This window comes from Temnothorax americanus, unplaced genomic scaffold (assembly GCF_048541705.1).
Source record: "Temnothorax americanus isolate GAGA-0224 unplaced genomic scaffold, ASM4854170v1 Scaffold11, whole genome shotgun sequence".
Taxonomy (NCBI): Eukaryota; Metazoa; Arthropoda; class Insecta; order Hymenoptera; family Formicidae; genus Temnothorax; species Temnothorax americanus.
The window spans coordinates 1823066-1839032 of record NW_027509242.1 but is presented as its reverse complement, the minus strand read 5'-3'; the positions used below and the strand labels follow the sequence as shown (position 1 = coordinate 1839032).

The following is a 15967-nucleotide window of genomic DNA, read 5'->3' as shown; positions in this document are numbered from 1 at the left end:
CGGATAGAGCAATAATTGACGATCCGACAAATCGGAGCGAACGTACAAGCTTGACGTCAATGTAAAAGCGCAAGCCAATTAACCAATCAACCCCGCGGTAGTCTGTTATTTTGGAAAGTTCTTTTTCCCTTGTCATTCCGAAACTATCAATCACCCCTTAATAATCCTAAAATTATCTGATACGTGATTTTTCCCTCAGGAAATTTAAATTCTGTGCCATAATTTACCCCATGATTTAAATTTCAAAATAATCTTTCGTGCAGATATTTTCTGAAAAATTACCAAACGCGTGCGAGGAAAAGTAAAATCTGAACAATCGTTAAACGCTAGTTTGCATAATAATGTCTGCCCGTCATCCGTTGAATAAACAGAAATATAAAAATAAAATAATTGACAACTCTCGCATAAAAGTAAAAATAGCTCTGTCGAAAAACTGCAATCAAAACGGGCTTGGGGAACTTTCACCGAATGAGTCAATTCTCAGATACGAGCAAGTTTCATTAGTCGTGCACTAGCGAATCGACTCGATTTCTTAACAGCAGCGGCGAATCGTAAAGTCGCTTCGCCGAATTGCGCAGATCGTAAACGCAGGTGAATTGGGCAACGTGTGAGGCTGCGTCGCGAAAAGGTTTCCTCGAATCCGAGGCGAGCGAGATCGGCGCGAGAACGCGATGTTTTCTACCCACGCGAATTACTAACAAGAAGTTGCATATGTTGCATGTCACTGTTTTCGCGCACAAACTGCGTCGTCGCGATTCAATTGTCACATCGATGCAATCGCGACAGCCATTATTCGTGAGATAGCTATAACTGTTTTAATTGTATAATCGTATTATTTCAAATGCACAAGATCCGCGAATCGTAATGTAAATTAATGAGGTTCGCGCGACTGACTTTCACGTTTCATAACGTTTCGTAGACCAATTTGGCGCGATATCGGTGATATACGTATATGACACGCGTGGACAGCGTGTAAAACTTGGGCGCGAATATAATACGCTTGTAGAAAGGTACACCTGAACAAATTAAATTGAACAGAAGCGGAGCAAAGCAGTCGAGCGCATAGTGCGCTTACGTATTTGTGCCTTCCACGTTATTGCTCGTTTATTTGCCGCAATTATTGAGAGACTGCGGGTCACGAAGAGAATTGCGAGATACGCCGCGAGTTGCGACACACGCGCCAGAAATATTTGTTTTATTACACAACGTTCGATCTCGCCTCGTTTCGCGCGGGGGTATACGTTTTCCATTCTTTTGTTCCCGCGGCGATGTTCCGCCGTAAAGACCAGACAGCGCGCAGCCTTGGACGAAAACGCGCGCGGCGGTAAATGTTAAAATTAAACGACGCTATATCGGTGAATGTCAATGCGGTGGCGAAGTTAAACGTTGCATATTTTAAATAACGCTGTCCAAAAGGCTGAAGAACGATTTCCTACGTCACGAGCGAAAACGAATCGGAAAGGAAACATTTTGCATTTACGGTAAATGAGTACAATTCGATCGCATGAAGTCGCTTGACATTAATTAGCTCGGGTGATAATACTCGTACACGAGAAATACGAGTGTCTGGCGCAGCCACGTCGATTTGTGCGCGCATCGAAGTGCAATGCACCGCGTATCTCGCACGATAAGATTTTTAAGGATAACTTTATACATGGTATCCGTCGCTGATTAAAAGACGCGTCGGCAAGATAAAGGGAACGCCTCGGCGTCTTGACGCCTCCACGCGCGACGTATTTTCAGACGACGCGAGTTTAAAAGGATGCTTCTACATTGCAATTTTTACGCCTAGAATAACCGGCAATAGATTACGCGTCCCTCGGAATTATTTAACGATGTGACTGAAAAAATCGCAAGTCAAAGCCGCAAAATAATGGGGAAGGAAAACAAACACAGAAATATGTAGACAAATATTTTTCCTCGAAACCATTCATGGAGCCCATCCGGCTTAATTAAAAATGATTTTTATCAGTTTGAAGCGGAATTGTGTAGCAAACATGCACCGGCGATAACGGTTATAAAACGATTAAAAACGATGACAATTACTTTTATCGCCGGGAAATAATGCAGTATCATATTTACCCGCTGGTCTCAACCGTCATTAACCTGATTATTCTAATTATCGTATATAAAAGCACTTACGCGCCGCTGACCCGATTGCAAACCTCGAAGACATTTCTTTATCACATTTCTCAATGAAAAAGAAAAAAATTAATTGCAGACAATTTACGATTAAAGGCAAAATAAAAAGCTTGGCTAAGAAAAACTCATGTGATATCAATTTTTATGAGAAGAATTTTTAGGCGACTTTGGGGAATTTCACAAGCTTACACATGGAAGGGTTAATCGTTCGAGAAATAAACATAACTGTACACGCGAAACGTTGGCCACCTTTTTCCCACGATGTTGCTTGACGAGATTTTAATGAACTACAGATTGAACGAATCGCTGAATATGGAATATGGCTTTCATTAGATCGGGCAGACGCGTGCGTGATAAAAATAGCCCTTCTCTCCGAAGAGTCCGTTCGCAATTTCGCGCACCCGTGTCCTCGTTCTAAATCTTTTTAAGGATATTCAAGTTGTGTCGCGCGATATCGACGACGAGTCCTTGAATTCATTCGTGACGATTAATCGACTTTAACGCGACCACGAATAAGTCATCGGTATATTTATGAAGCTTATCGGCTTTAATATAAACATGACACGCAAAAGATGAAATAAATTACAGAAAGTCACGTTTCTTTCCGTCGAAAAATAGAATTAAGTACACGAATTTTTCTTAGTTCTTAGCTCTGCAAATTAATTTATATTAAAATTTTCTTGTTTAAAATATTCTCTTTAAGTTTCTGCATATATATATATATATATATATATACACACATAACATATATATTAGAGCTGACATAGATCACGATTTCACGATATCGTGATATCGTGAAAACGGTGTAGACCTACCTTACTTAGATCGATCATTTCTTATGGCATATTTTGTTTACTGGGTTGGTGATAGCCTGCGTGAAAGGTTTTCCATGTACGTCCGATAATAGGGCGCGCCCATTAATCTCATTACGATCACGCTTTTTCCGCTTCCTTTCACATTTTGCCGTGATCCGCGATATCAGGGCGGAAATGACACGACAATCAATGTCAATGTTACGCGCGCCGCCATCAAGCCGCTCACATCCGAGGACGTTTCTTCCTTTCCGAGCGAAGTATACCGGAATGTGTCAACGAAATTCGCGATCAAACGGGAGAAAAAATTGAGATCGAGGAGGGAAAGGAACACGAGGATTATGAAACTCTTGAATTAATATACAAATATCGATGACGAAATGTATTTATGAAATTTATAACAAAACAGCATTTTCATCGATGACTCCATCGATGACTTGCGTGATTCGGCGCAAAAAAATCTGCGGTTCAAATGTCAGATAATAAGAAGCGCCGCGAGAGATGAAAGCGCGCGAGCAATCGAAACATTTCCCAATCTTTCTCCGGCCACGCTTTTCCGGTGTAAAATTACCAGAAAATCCAAAGGGATTGGTAACGCAAACCGCACCTTGAATAAAATATTTTAAACAATCTATATACGTTTAATTATTTTTCTATGTTCCGTGAATTTTTACCACGGCTTGCGTTAACAGATAAATTATTATACAATTTATATAACATTTTATATCAAATACCTATCAAGATAATAATAGGGCGAGGCATGATACCCGACACTATGGCACAATTCATCACGATGATAAAGCTAGAGAGACAATTCTTGAGGATAATGGACAACCTGTCTCCGCAAACTGTATCCGAGATAAATTACATCAATCACGCCAATATCGCAGTTTACGCAGGACCGCGGACTAACGAGATAACGAACAAGAATGAAATTGAAGCGACTCGTATATGAACTCTTCCACTAATGATCTAACATGCCAATAATCGCCAATTATAGCTATGACGGTTGGTTTGTACACGTCTCGCAATGTTTAGCTTGTCGTCATTTTACAATTAGACCTCTTCAGAGCTCTATCGTTCATTCTTCATTATTCCGATAAAATTACTTAGGCTTCTCGTGATTTATTATCGCATCATAGAAATTTTATTATTGTAATTTCAGTGCTAAAAAGAGTGTGGTAGCTTGAAACTGGAAAAAACAAATGGCACATTTTTAGATTATGTCATAGAATGATTTTTCTGTACTTAACGAGTTCAACAGTGGTAAAAATTCGATAATTTTTCCATTTCTAACATAATTTAATTTATATAACAATATCTAATTTAATCTAATCTATATATCTATGTAAGATAATTTTATTATAGCTATTTTCGCGAAGCGAATTCGAAATAATGGTCGGCGCGATTCAACTCGAGAAAAGCGCAACCGTTGTCCCATAAGATAAGGCGACTACTCTTGCGGTGAAAAGTCAAATGGAAAAAGTGCAGAAAAGACCGGGTATGCAAATATATGGTATGTGCATTTGTAGGTGCTCGTTCAAGATAACGCTCGCGCCTCTTTCTTTTTCTGTTTCTCTCTCCCTCGACAAACAAGTAGATGCGGGTTGACTTTAAAGCCTGATAGCTGATAACGAGTCAAGTGGCTGAAAAGGTTTCGAGAGAACGCTGTTACGCCGGAGAGAGCGCGAATTGCGACGAGTAATTCGGATGCTCTTAAATTCGCGAAATTAAAATGGAAAATTCGAAAGAATACTTCAACAGCGATATTTTTTATATAGATAAAAACGCATCGAGAAAATCAATATTTTTTCGCGACCGTGAAAATAAAATCTGAATTGAAACATTTGCGCGCAAGCACCGAGAAAATTTTGGAGTAAATTTCAAAGAAAATAATGCTTGTGTTGTAACACGGGAGTAGTCTAAAATTAGAAAGGTTGCATTACTTCTCCAATTGCATTATGCTTCTAAATATTTGAAATATGGGAAATAATCTGTGTCTATTCGATTTGCGATCATATAACGACGAAGAAGATAACGCACATCTATATCTCGTTATCATGGCAGAGATATCGATGCGATTCTATTTATTATAAAATCGCTAGTCATTATATTCTAATCTGGAGAGCGATAAGATTCGTAGTAATTGTATAATGCAAACCGACGTTCAAAGTCCTGAATATTCTAACGGGCAGAAGGACGTTGGAAGATTGTACAAAGATGAAACGAAGTATCGGTCTCGATCGCAGAACGCGTCATCTGACGCCATTTGCTTTCGCCAATGCCAAATACGAGCGAGCGCGCATACATTATGACGATCGCGAAGGCGGTGTTAACACGCGCAGAAGACGCGGCATATCAACGATTCGATTGAGAACCCAAACAAGACGTTCGACTTCCAGACGTCGCCTTTAAGAAGGAGAAAATACTCGCTGCGCCGGGAGAAAACACTCGTGCATCTGTCGTCGCGAGAATAACTTTATCATGAATTATATTTCTCGTAATCGTGTTTTTATCGAACGTCTAATTATCCGCCTCGTATCATGCTCTTATCGATAAACAACATTAATAATGAACACGCTGTTATTCTCCCATGTAATATTATAGAGTCGTGCCAGTAATTTTTATCATAATCAATTAATATTATCTTCATTTTCGCGCATACTCCAAAAATATTGGATATCAAGACCTACGTTATTCGTAAATTTCGAGCCATATTGATTATTCATTGATACACATTTTTTTCATTTCCTTTAAATATCCGTTTTTGTTACTAAACGTTAAATCACGAGAAGCACGAGGCAAGTACCAAGATTCCAGCATAAATAATTTAAAATTCTTCAAGTTATTTGTATTAGAATTTGCAATCGGTGGAACACGAACGTCCCCCCCCCCCGGCCGAGTTTTGTAGAACGCAGTCAAAGAAACCAGTTTTTAAAACGTGACTCATGGCATGATTGTCCCCCGTATCATAGGAGAAACCCCATAAAAATAGCTCGGTCAGAACCCGTTCTGGCATTGGCGATTCGCGACGCGAAAAAATGCACGGGTTATTTTAAATTACGTCGCAATGCAAAGTTTCTAGATGCATCAGTAGCAAATAAGAGTATACGGGGTGTCCCAGATTCCATGCGTCTAACGGCCAGTTTCGTCCGATTTGGAGTTTATATTCTTGTTTCGCCAAAATAACGGGCACCAAACGATGGTTTTGAATTAATGAACTGGAACACTCGATATTTTACTCGGTATTCCCTATTGACGTTAAAATTTAAATTATTGCAAAATATTAAGTTGTTGCGAAAAATCATATTTATTACATTCGTCAAATTAAGATGGAAACAAAATTTCAATATGTAGTATAATCAGAGAGCAAAATTGTCGCCACTGGATTTTAATATACTTTTTTTTATTATATTTAGAGAGAAATTTTTTCTGTCCCAATTTTCTGAAGAACTTCAGTTTTCTATTCAATTTTTTTATTTAATACAAATATAATTTAGGGGAAAAAAAACCCGTTTAAGACTGAGCTCTCGCATGAACGTAATATCTCGATTTTATATGCAATTTAAGATAATTCTGTTTGTTGTACGGGTTATAATTATCAACAAATTCTTTTATTGCGAAATTTTCATAATCTATGCATTTATAATCAATACAAGCCAAGTATGTCCGGAACACGTAATCGCCGCCTATATAACGACGTTATTTTTATACGCCGACAGTTATGTCGGTGATAGGCATAAGACACCCAAGAGGTTGCGTAAACTCTATTATCCGGAAGTGACACGATAGATTGACACACATCCTGCCTCTATATTAATGCAAATATTCTCTCTCTCTCTCTCTCTAACCCTGCCTGTTGTGCTTCTTATTATTATAATTGTTCTTCTATTCTAATCTTCTCATAAAATATTAATTCCATTATAATATACAATCTTCTATTTATTTTTTATTAATTACAATAAAATTTTTAGATAAAATATAATACTCAATATATCCATGTAAAATGCTACAATCTGTTTTCTCGGAAATTCTTCACAAATAACAATAAAACCACTTCGTGATGTTTTAAAGTATATATGCTGTGATTTTGCGGAACAAATAGCTACCGGAAGATTGCTTCCTTTTCTAAATAGAAACATGAATTTTCATTCCCCCTTCCTCCCTTCTCCCCCTTCTCGTCCTTTCATCTTTCAATATCTCGTTGTAATATCGCAGCTTCTACCACCGCGCAATTAAATCGTATCCGTCGTTTCTCGAATCGTATCGACGGAAGAGATCGTTAAACTGCGTACACAATGTAACAGTATCGCCGTGAGATATTACCATTCCCATTTTACTTTTCTCTTGCCGTCTCGTCTCTTGAAAATTCTATACAATTTATAACGCTGTGCATTGAATGACGCTCGAGGAAAGATCTCATCTCAGTTCCGAGTATCGCCAGTATTATTGAGGAAAAATAACGTTCGACGCAGCGAATATCTTCTGCGTCGCATTTCTAATTTGAGTGTTCTCTATTGACTTGCAGAGCCGTTGTACAAAATGTTCTCGGAATTTATACATTGTTATTAGAAGTATCCTTATTTGATGAAACCGTTTAAAAAAACTCTTGAAAATTAAATATTCAGATATATTTAATCTTAGTAGAAAAAATTTGGAATGGATTGCTTTCTGATGATCTTCTCGGGCGAGAGACATATAATTTCTCTTATTTACACGATACAAAAGGGGAGAAATATCGTAGAACAAAGGTTTACAACAGCAGTCGTTGTCGGAAGTGTAATAGTTTAATGACACGTGAGAAATTCTCACAATCGCCCGTCCACGCTTCACTGCATACGTAAACGCGATGCCAGGGATTTTTCTTCCTGTCTCGCGTGATGCTTTGCCATCCATCGATGGTCACAGACTGGTAATCTTGAAACCATCGGCGAATCGAAAATCGGTCATTTCCTCACGAAGCAAACTCTGAATTATCTGTTAACCGTCATTAGAATAGAAGAACAAATATATAATGCTCTGTTGTAATTTATATTACTGATATCAAAGAAATTAATTTAAGCGCCTCGATCCGGTTTATAATTTTCTTTCGGATTTCCTTATAAATCCAAATAAATAAAAATAGAACGATAGTTTGAGATCTTTTTGCTAGCTACATCACATATCACTTCCGCCGGATGCGACGATGAGACATTTATTTAAATAGGAGGAATTTTTTTATTTTTATCTTTCCTTTTTCTGTTTCTCTAAATATGATCACTATTATAAAATAATCTCATTATTCTGTCTCTGATAGCGCCAGCCACCTTTTTCGCACTTTTTTATATTTCATAATTTTATAACATCTTGCAAATTATCCTCTTCTCCTAATTGTTATTCGATATAACTCGTATCAAAGTTTCGTCTTAAAAAGTACGGGGAAGAAACTCTTTTCGTCTCCGAAGAGTCTCTCGTTTCGTTGTGTAATTGAAACGCGACGATCCGACACGCTTGATGATCGCGCACCTATACATTGCGGGCAATATGTTAAACGCATCCGCGACGGTAACGCATAATTGAAGAGTCGTTAAAAAGGATCAAAACTCGACATGGTCAATGGACCGGCCAATGGCATACGCATTTCGGTCTGACCGTAATATAACGAACGCGTCGTAACTCACAATGCCGCTAACTATTACGACCATCGCGGTGATCGTACGTAGGATGCGATAAACCCTTCGTAACGACAATGTACGCGGATCATGCTAACAAGATTCGCCTGCATTCTATATTGGATATTTTCGAGCAAGCTTAGTTCACGCTGTAATCAGAAAAAGTTCAACAAATGCTTTTTTTATCAATCAAAATTTTATAGAATAATTTATATATCTGTATTTGTGTTAATAATACCATACTAAAATTTATGTAAACGAAATAAATAGCAAGAAAGGATTCGCAAGTCAAACGCAATAATTAGCTTACATGCCTAAATTTTTAATTAAGAATTTAGTAAATAATGTAATATGATTCTCTTGTTTACACGACGTTTCAAAATTTGATGTGTGACTATAATGTCTCGAAATTAAGAAAGTATAATTTATAAAACAGCAAAGAACGAACGTTTTCTATGCGGCTTTTATATCGAGAAATTATAAAATCGAGTTTCTTCGTACTTAAAAATTCGTTTTATTGATTCCTTTACAACGCGTAGATAAACGATCAATATGAACAGCATTCAAAAGCGATTTTCTTGTCTTGAAGTAATGATTTTGGTTTCGGCGCGAGTTTCCCAACGTCAAGCACATCGACACGCCAGACGGATTTTCAGGCCAGCGAGCGACATAATGACACGAGCGCGACGCAAGCGTCGTCATTGTCGTCATCGTCGTCGGTGCGTTTGCCACCAGCCGTTACCGTCACGAAATTGGTCTCATCCCATCTTCTCCCGGAGTATGAAAATAAAAAAAAAAAAAAAAAAAAAAAAAACAGGAAAAGAGAGAAAGAGACGTAGAACACAAATCGTACGAGAAGAGAGCAGCAGCGAGGGCCAAAGACCTCTCCTCTGTTCTGTTTCTCTGAAAGTCCATTCCTTCGTCCGTTCGTGAGTGTCATCGCGGTTTTCGGTGAAAGCGACCATTGTTCGTCCCCATGTGTCTTCTTTCTGGTCCGAGAAAAGGAATAAAACGGGGAGAGACACGGATTCCTGGTCTTGCATCAGAACGCGAACGAATCCGGACGATTGCGTGTGTTGCATGTTGGAGAATAGATTTAACATCGCCATGCTGCGCGACTTATTCGCGTCCAGAGATAAAAGCTACTTTAATAAGTCGCATGTATGAGCCAAATTAAATCTTCATATTAAATTAAAAGCGACGCATATTTAAAAAATTGTTCTATTTTGACGTTAATCTAATTTAAAAACATTCATATCTATTTTTATTTGTAATTCTCGTGATAATTTATCGTAATAATATTTTTGTAATTTGCGAATGTTGCTCTCGGAATTTAATATAATTAGTTGTAACAATATCACAAATTTAATTTGCGAGTGCTGGCTAATGGTTTTATTATGTTTATATGATAGCAGAGTGTAATGTATTTTTATAACTTAGCGTAAAGTGACTAATTTGACTAATTACACATTTTTGCGCGCGGCACATTCCGAGCTTTCAAGGTGTTTCAAGGCTTGAAAAATGGTCCCGAAATGAAGACGTTTTCGCCGGTGGAAAGGGCGTCTCGACTCGCCGAGACAAACGGGACGGTTTTGCGTCAGTCGCGCGATGCTTACGTAAACGCAAGGACGTGACCGCGTGGTCGCGAAGGAAACGGCAGGCGACTTTTCATATAGCCTGGCACACCTGTCGCCAGCGGTCTCCTTCGTCGACGACGAGGAAATATCCGCGTGATACGTCAGCGCGACACGCTCCGATGGCTTTTCCGACGCGCAATCGCGCTCGTTAGCGTGCTCGAAAATTATTATCACATTCCGTACCGACTAAATAGATAGTACCGATAGATAAGCGCGAATTACGAGATAACGCTAAACGCAACACCGAATTTTGGAACTCTATTGTCCGCGAGGTTGTTACTTTGATGCAACAACCTTGAAATCTGACAAAATGCAAGTGGAGGGTTAGGGGAATAAGGAAAATTTGGAATGATAAGTTATTTATTCAATATTATATAAATGGACAATTATATATAGATGTATCTGATAACACTTCGAAAAAGCGTCACACGCTAAAAATAAGTACCTATTGTCGATATCTTTATTTTTATCTTTATTAGATTCAATAATCATCAATCGAGGAATTGGAAAATGACAATCTCACAATAAGTCAAATTGTAATTAATAATTCTAATGTGTGTCAGATTAATATTCATTACAATACTTGCAGGTAGTGTTATTACCGTCGGGATAGTTGCAACATATTATACAATTAATATGTTGCACTAATAATTGTGCATTAATGACGCGTCATCTACGATTACGTTGCACGATTGGCGCGGATAATGCACGAGTGTCTCTCGCGGTATTGCACAACTGCGATGACGATCATAAAAATGACTTCGATCCGTTTAATGGAATCTGCAAGTAATATAACTCAGTGTAAATATGCATTGAATAATACATACGTATATTGTAATTTTATATGTTTATTAGATGAATAAATTGAAAGCTACGTAAATTAAATAAATATATACAGCAAAAATTTTTGAAAATAATAAATGAGCAAATGGTATAAACGATTTTAAGATCAACTTGCGCGATAAGATTCAGTGCGGTCACCGGCGATTTTTATCAGTCCGGCAATTAGATTCGTATTTAATAGACCTTTCGAAATCTCCTATAGCAATCGCGCGCTCCCGGCGGTAATTAGCTTTCTGTTTATCGGTATTATAGTTCGCGAAAACTACGCTAATGAATACGGCAGAAAGGACGGATCGGACGTCTCATGATTCGTTCTGACACGGAGTCGAGACACCGTCTTTCTTTCCTCGTCAGGAGCCGGCAAACGGTACATTTGCCCCAATTAATCGGACAACGGAATTGTGAGAGAAATGCAAATGACTCGTGCCTGTTCTCGTGCCTGATGAAATTAATCGCGAACTACAATGAAATCGCCCTTACTCAAGAATAACTCCTATAACTGGGATAATTGCTTCAATGAGTGAAAAAAAATGGGTGTACGATATATTTGAGTAAAATTATATTACGTTATGACAGCATAATATTTGTTATAATAATTATAAAAATGCAATAAGAAATTTTAATAGTTTACGGGAAAAAACCGGCTTGCAACTCTTAAGTTTCGTTATCCTTGTAGTCAGCTTTTGTCTAGCTTTAATTCTTAATAGATATAGTTACACAGATAATATATGCGCGCACACATACGCAACGGAAACGCATGTCGATAACGACATCCTTAGAATAAATTCCGAAGTTTTTATGCATGTATTTTAATTATCATCACGATGCACATTTACGCTTTTATAGATCGCGATTGCAAGAAATTTCTATGCAAACGTATGCAGAAAATAGTAACATTTTCTTTCTCGCCTCCGCAATTGCGTCTCGTTAGTCATTTCTGGTCCTTCGGCTGAAATTAATTACGTCTTGGCCGCGCTTACATTTACGTTGCAGCGTGCAGCGTCGATCGCGCGATCGCTGGCGTGCCATGCATGTGGCGTACCGGCGCGGCGCAGCGCGGTCGTGTAAATATTTGCGCGCGTACAGCGGCTAATTTATTTCCGCGCGCGAGAGGAACTTCTGAATTCGTCGAAAGACCGAACGCGATGGAAGCCAGAGACCCGCGTCTGGCCCGGCAAGAAATAAGCCGCGTCGTCACGGCGAATTTCCGTCCGCGGCGAGAGCGGTGAAAGCCGAGAAATGGACCGCAAAATCTTTCTTCGCTCGCAAAACAGTTAATATTTAAATGAACCCGAAGAATTCTTTCTAGAGGTCGCAACTCTTTTACTATTTCATATTTACCTGAGAAAGTTATCAACGAGAGAGATACGCGAAAATAAATACGTGTATACATATACATATCTGAATAAAATTACATTAAATTATAATAATAGAAATTATTGTAACAATGTGACATAAAGAACTAAATAATTTAATAATATAATATTATTATAATTTCGTATATTTGATTCAGATTTCTATTTTTCATTATGCAGTTCTTATATCAGTCCGATTTACATTTAAATAGATTCTACATTTATTCTTTTTCTGATGACGCATGACATCAAGATATTCGCTAGTATTCTACGTAAATTTTTAATTTAGAACTATATATATTTATGTTTCCTAGAAGGAAACATAAATATATGTTAAAAATGAGCAAGTTCGTTAACTTACAGACGACGTATGATAGCAGTAGATATAGTAACAGGCAAGAGAATTGCAAGCGCGATTCGCTCAATGAGCAGATAGCAACAGAAAACGGAATTGTAAGCGAGATTCGCTCGACGAGCAAATACATCGTAATGAATGTGAACGACGATGCTAGCTCCTTTGCATCGCGGTATACGTAACTGATCACCAACGGCACGTGGTAATAACGACATCGTATATATAAGCTCAAGATGCGGAGAGTAAAAAAAATTACGAGAATAAAATTACAATTTGTCTTCTAAATATATCTATCTTGCTGAAAGATATTAAAACCACAGCACTCAGCGGAGATTTACCAGCGTTTGAACTTTGCATAAATTGTATTAAATTACTCACGTCTTAAAACAGACATTTTGGGAGATGCCTCTGGACAACACGCGTTGCCTAAAAATGGATGATAAGGCAACGCTCTTTGTTTCGCGAGATTTTTTTGACAAATCAAATTCTCCTTTGTCATTCTCGCTGACGAGACCTCTCCATTGATGATCCGTCCTATTGAAGCGAGCAATGTATTGCAAGGTACGCAATTCCGTTTGGTCAATCGCTGAAAGACCTTTTACCATTAACGAGGTCGATGGGGTGATACCAACCGCTAACGTTCTTCGACGTTTGAATTGACTTCGTTCGCGGAGAAGAACCCTCTCGACTCGATCGCGTTATCGACTTAAGCTTTTATCTTTGCCCGGCATTCAGAATTATCACGAGTGATTTTTATTATGTCATTAATGCGTAGAATTAGTCACGAGCATAATGGTAATTTATAAGTAGCTGGATTTACATCAAGTATATAGCTTACATAAGTTTGTACGTATTGCGCCTTGCTATTTTCAATAAAATGCTAATCTAGACTCGAAATTGTGCGCGAGAGTTGCACGAAATGCACTTAATGCACATACATCGCTTAATTACCTAGTCACTCAAGCAAAAAGCAGAAATTATTCACATATTTAATTATCTATTACAAGGATATGGCAGTGACTTTCAACAATGTTCGACAATGACTTTAGTGCCTCAGAATTTATTAGCGATTTATTCAGCCAACAAAAAGTTATTTACTTTTTGGTAACTATACATTTACAGAGATGCACATACATTATAAAGTTGAATTGGTGAATAAAAGGGATATCAAATCTTATCTCTTCGTCAGTCTTTGCATAACATTCAAAATTATTACAAATTATTTTTATATTATCAATGTACAATAGATAATCAATCATGAGCGACTGGTTCATTCTCGACATTATTAAATAAAAATTAAAAACTGAAATTAGATAAATATATTTTATAAAGCCTTTTAATCGACGTATGATCGACCGAAAATGTTGAACTTAATTCGAATTGCGCGTAAATTAAATTATTCTCGTTCATGTTAATTGTTCCGCCGGATAATTTTAACATTCTCGCGGTCAATAATCCGCGTCTTATTTTAAAGATGCATCTAAATACACGCGGTCTATTCTCGGCGCGGTTGGCGCGACGCGTTTGGTCGGATACAATCTAATAATGTTGAGAATGAATTGATGAGCCAATCGCCCATATCGGAGCCGGCACACCAATAAGAGCTGCCACATCGCGAGAGTCGTGCGACGAAGATACACTTCGCGAGTCGAGCCCGGCGCCAGTGCCACTTATCGACCTTCTATAGACGTCAAAAGAATGCCGATGTAATAATTAATGAGAAAAAGTGTCCGGATTATTTATCCCGCCCCAGTAACTCGCCGTACATCGCTTAGCGCGCGCTACATGAGTGATCGTCGTTTCTCCCTGACAGATTCCATTAAAGAGCCGCAAAATATTTCACACAAAAATATTATCGTAAAGTTTATAAAACACGGTAAAAGATATATATTTTATAAACTTATACACGTTTCATAAAAATTAAATATTCTAACAATAAGATGAAATAGCTGTACCTACAACATGCATTTTTAAAACGTGAAATTGTCTTAATAAAATAATACTATAAAGTTTTAATGCAAGAATGATATCGTAATTATAATTAACATAATTAATATTTTATCGCAAAAGCAACGTATCGTAAATTTCACCGTAAGAAACAGCTGAAATACTTCACGGTAAATACGGGCAAGTTCCTACACAATGTTTTAACGTAAACGCGATCCTTATAGCACTTTAACGTAAACGCGGTGGCGATAAATCGCCGGCGAAAATACCTTCGTGACGGGGACGGAAGGGACCTACGGGTATTGTGTACGTGTAGCAGCGTCTGGCTTCCGGCGTAGAACGACACACGCGATGATCACCACCTACGCGTGACGAGACGAGACGCGTGCACGCGTGCGTGCGTACATGCGCGCGCGCGCGCGAACGTGCGCGCTTGTAAAGACGACGATCTTACGCGCTCGCGCTCATCGGCTCGGCTCGGCTCGGCTCGAGTGCAACGAACTCACAATTTCGCGCCCGTGGCTGCATTCTTCCAGCGCAATCGCGACGCGCGAATTGCCATCCGATTGCAGCGTCTTTAACCCTTTATCCGCGCCAACCTCCTCTTGAAATGAAAAGACCACTGCTCTCACTCTCTCTCTCACTCTCTCTCATACCGAGATAGCTGCTCGGAAAATTCAGACGAAAATATTTCGAATATTTTAACATTTTGTATCTATGTAGGTTCAATTTATCACGCGAAATGGCGATTGGCATGCAAAAACCACGAAATTTGATATTCGCGAAAAGCCTCGTAATTACGGCATTCGAATCTCGGGTAAATACACGCGTCGATATTCTATTTCTGCAATGTGCAAATACAAAATAATTCGATAAAAGCGGAAAAAACCCTCGATTATTCGCCGTCCGATTGTTTGACGTGAACACATCCATTTAATAAATTATGGAACGGCGAGTATACGCTCGAGGCACGGACCAATCAATTATAATCGGTAGGACCATTCGCACAAGGCGAACGACTTAATGACCGTATAAAATGGGCCACGTGGGTGTCCGGTTATGCCCCCGCGCGCGCGCGCTACGCTCTTTCCTCACCGCGAAATTTCTCCGACACACATCCTCCGTCAGACGGCTTTTCATCGCTCTTGTTAATTTTAGAAACGGGTTACAATCGCGAACGCGCGCAATCGCGGTTGCGTAACCCGTCTTTGTAACCCCGCATCCA

General features: G+C 38.6%; 1 protein-coding gene across 1 annotated transcript in view; it reads right to left on the bottom strand.

The window, feature by feature from the left end:
- Nucleotides 1-15967, bottom strand: part of L(1)g0289 (plexin domain containing lethal (1) G0289) — a 32543-nt gene that overhangs the window by 7536 nt on the left and 9040 nt on the right. The gene's annotated exons all lie outside the window — the stretch shown is intronic.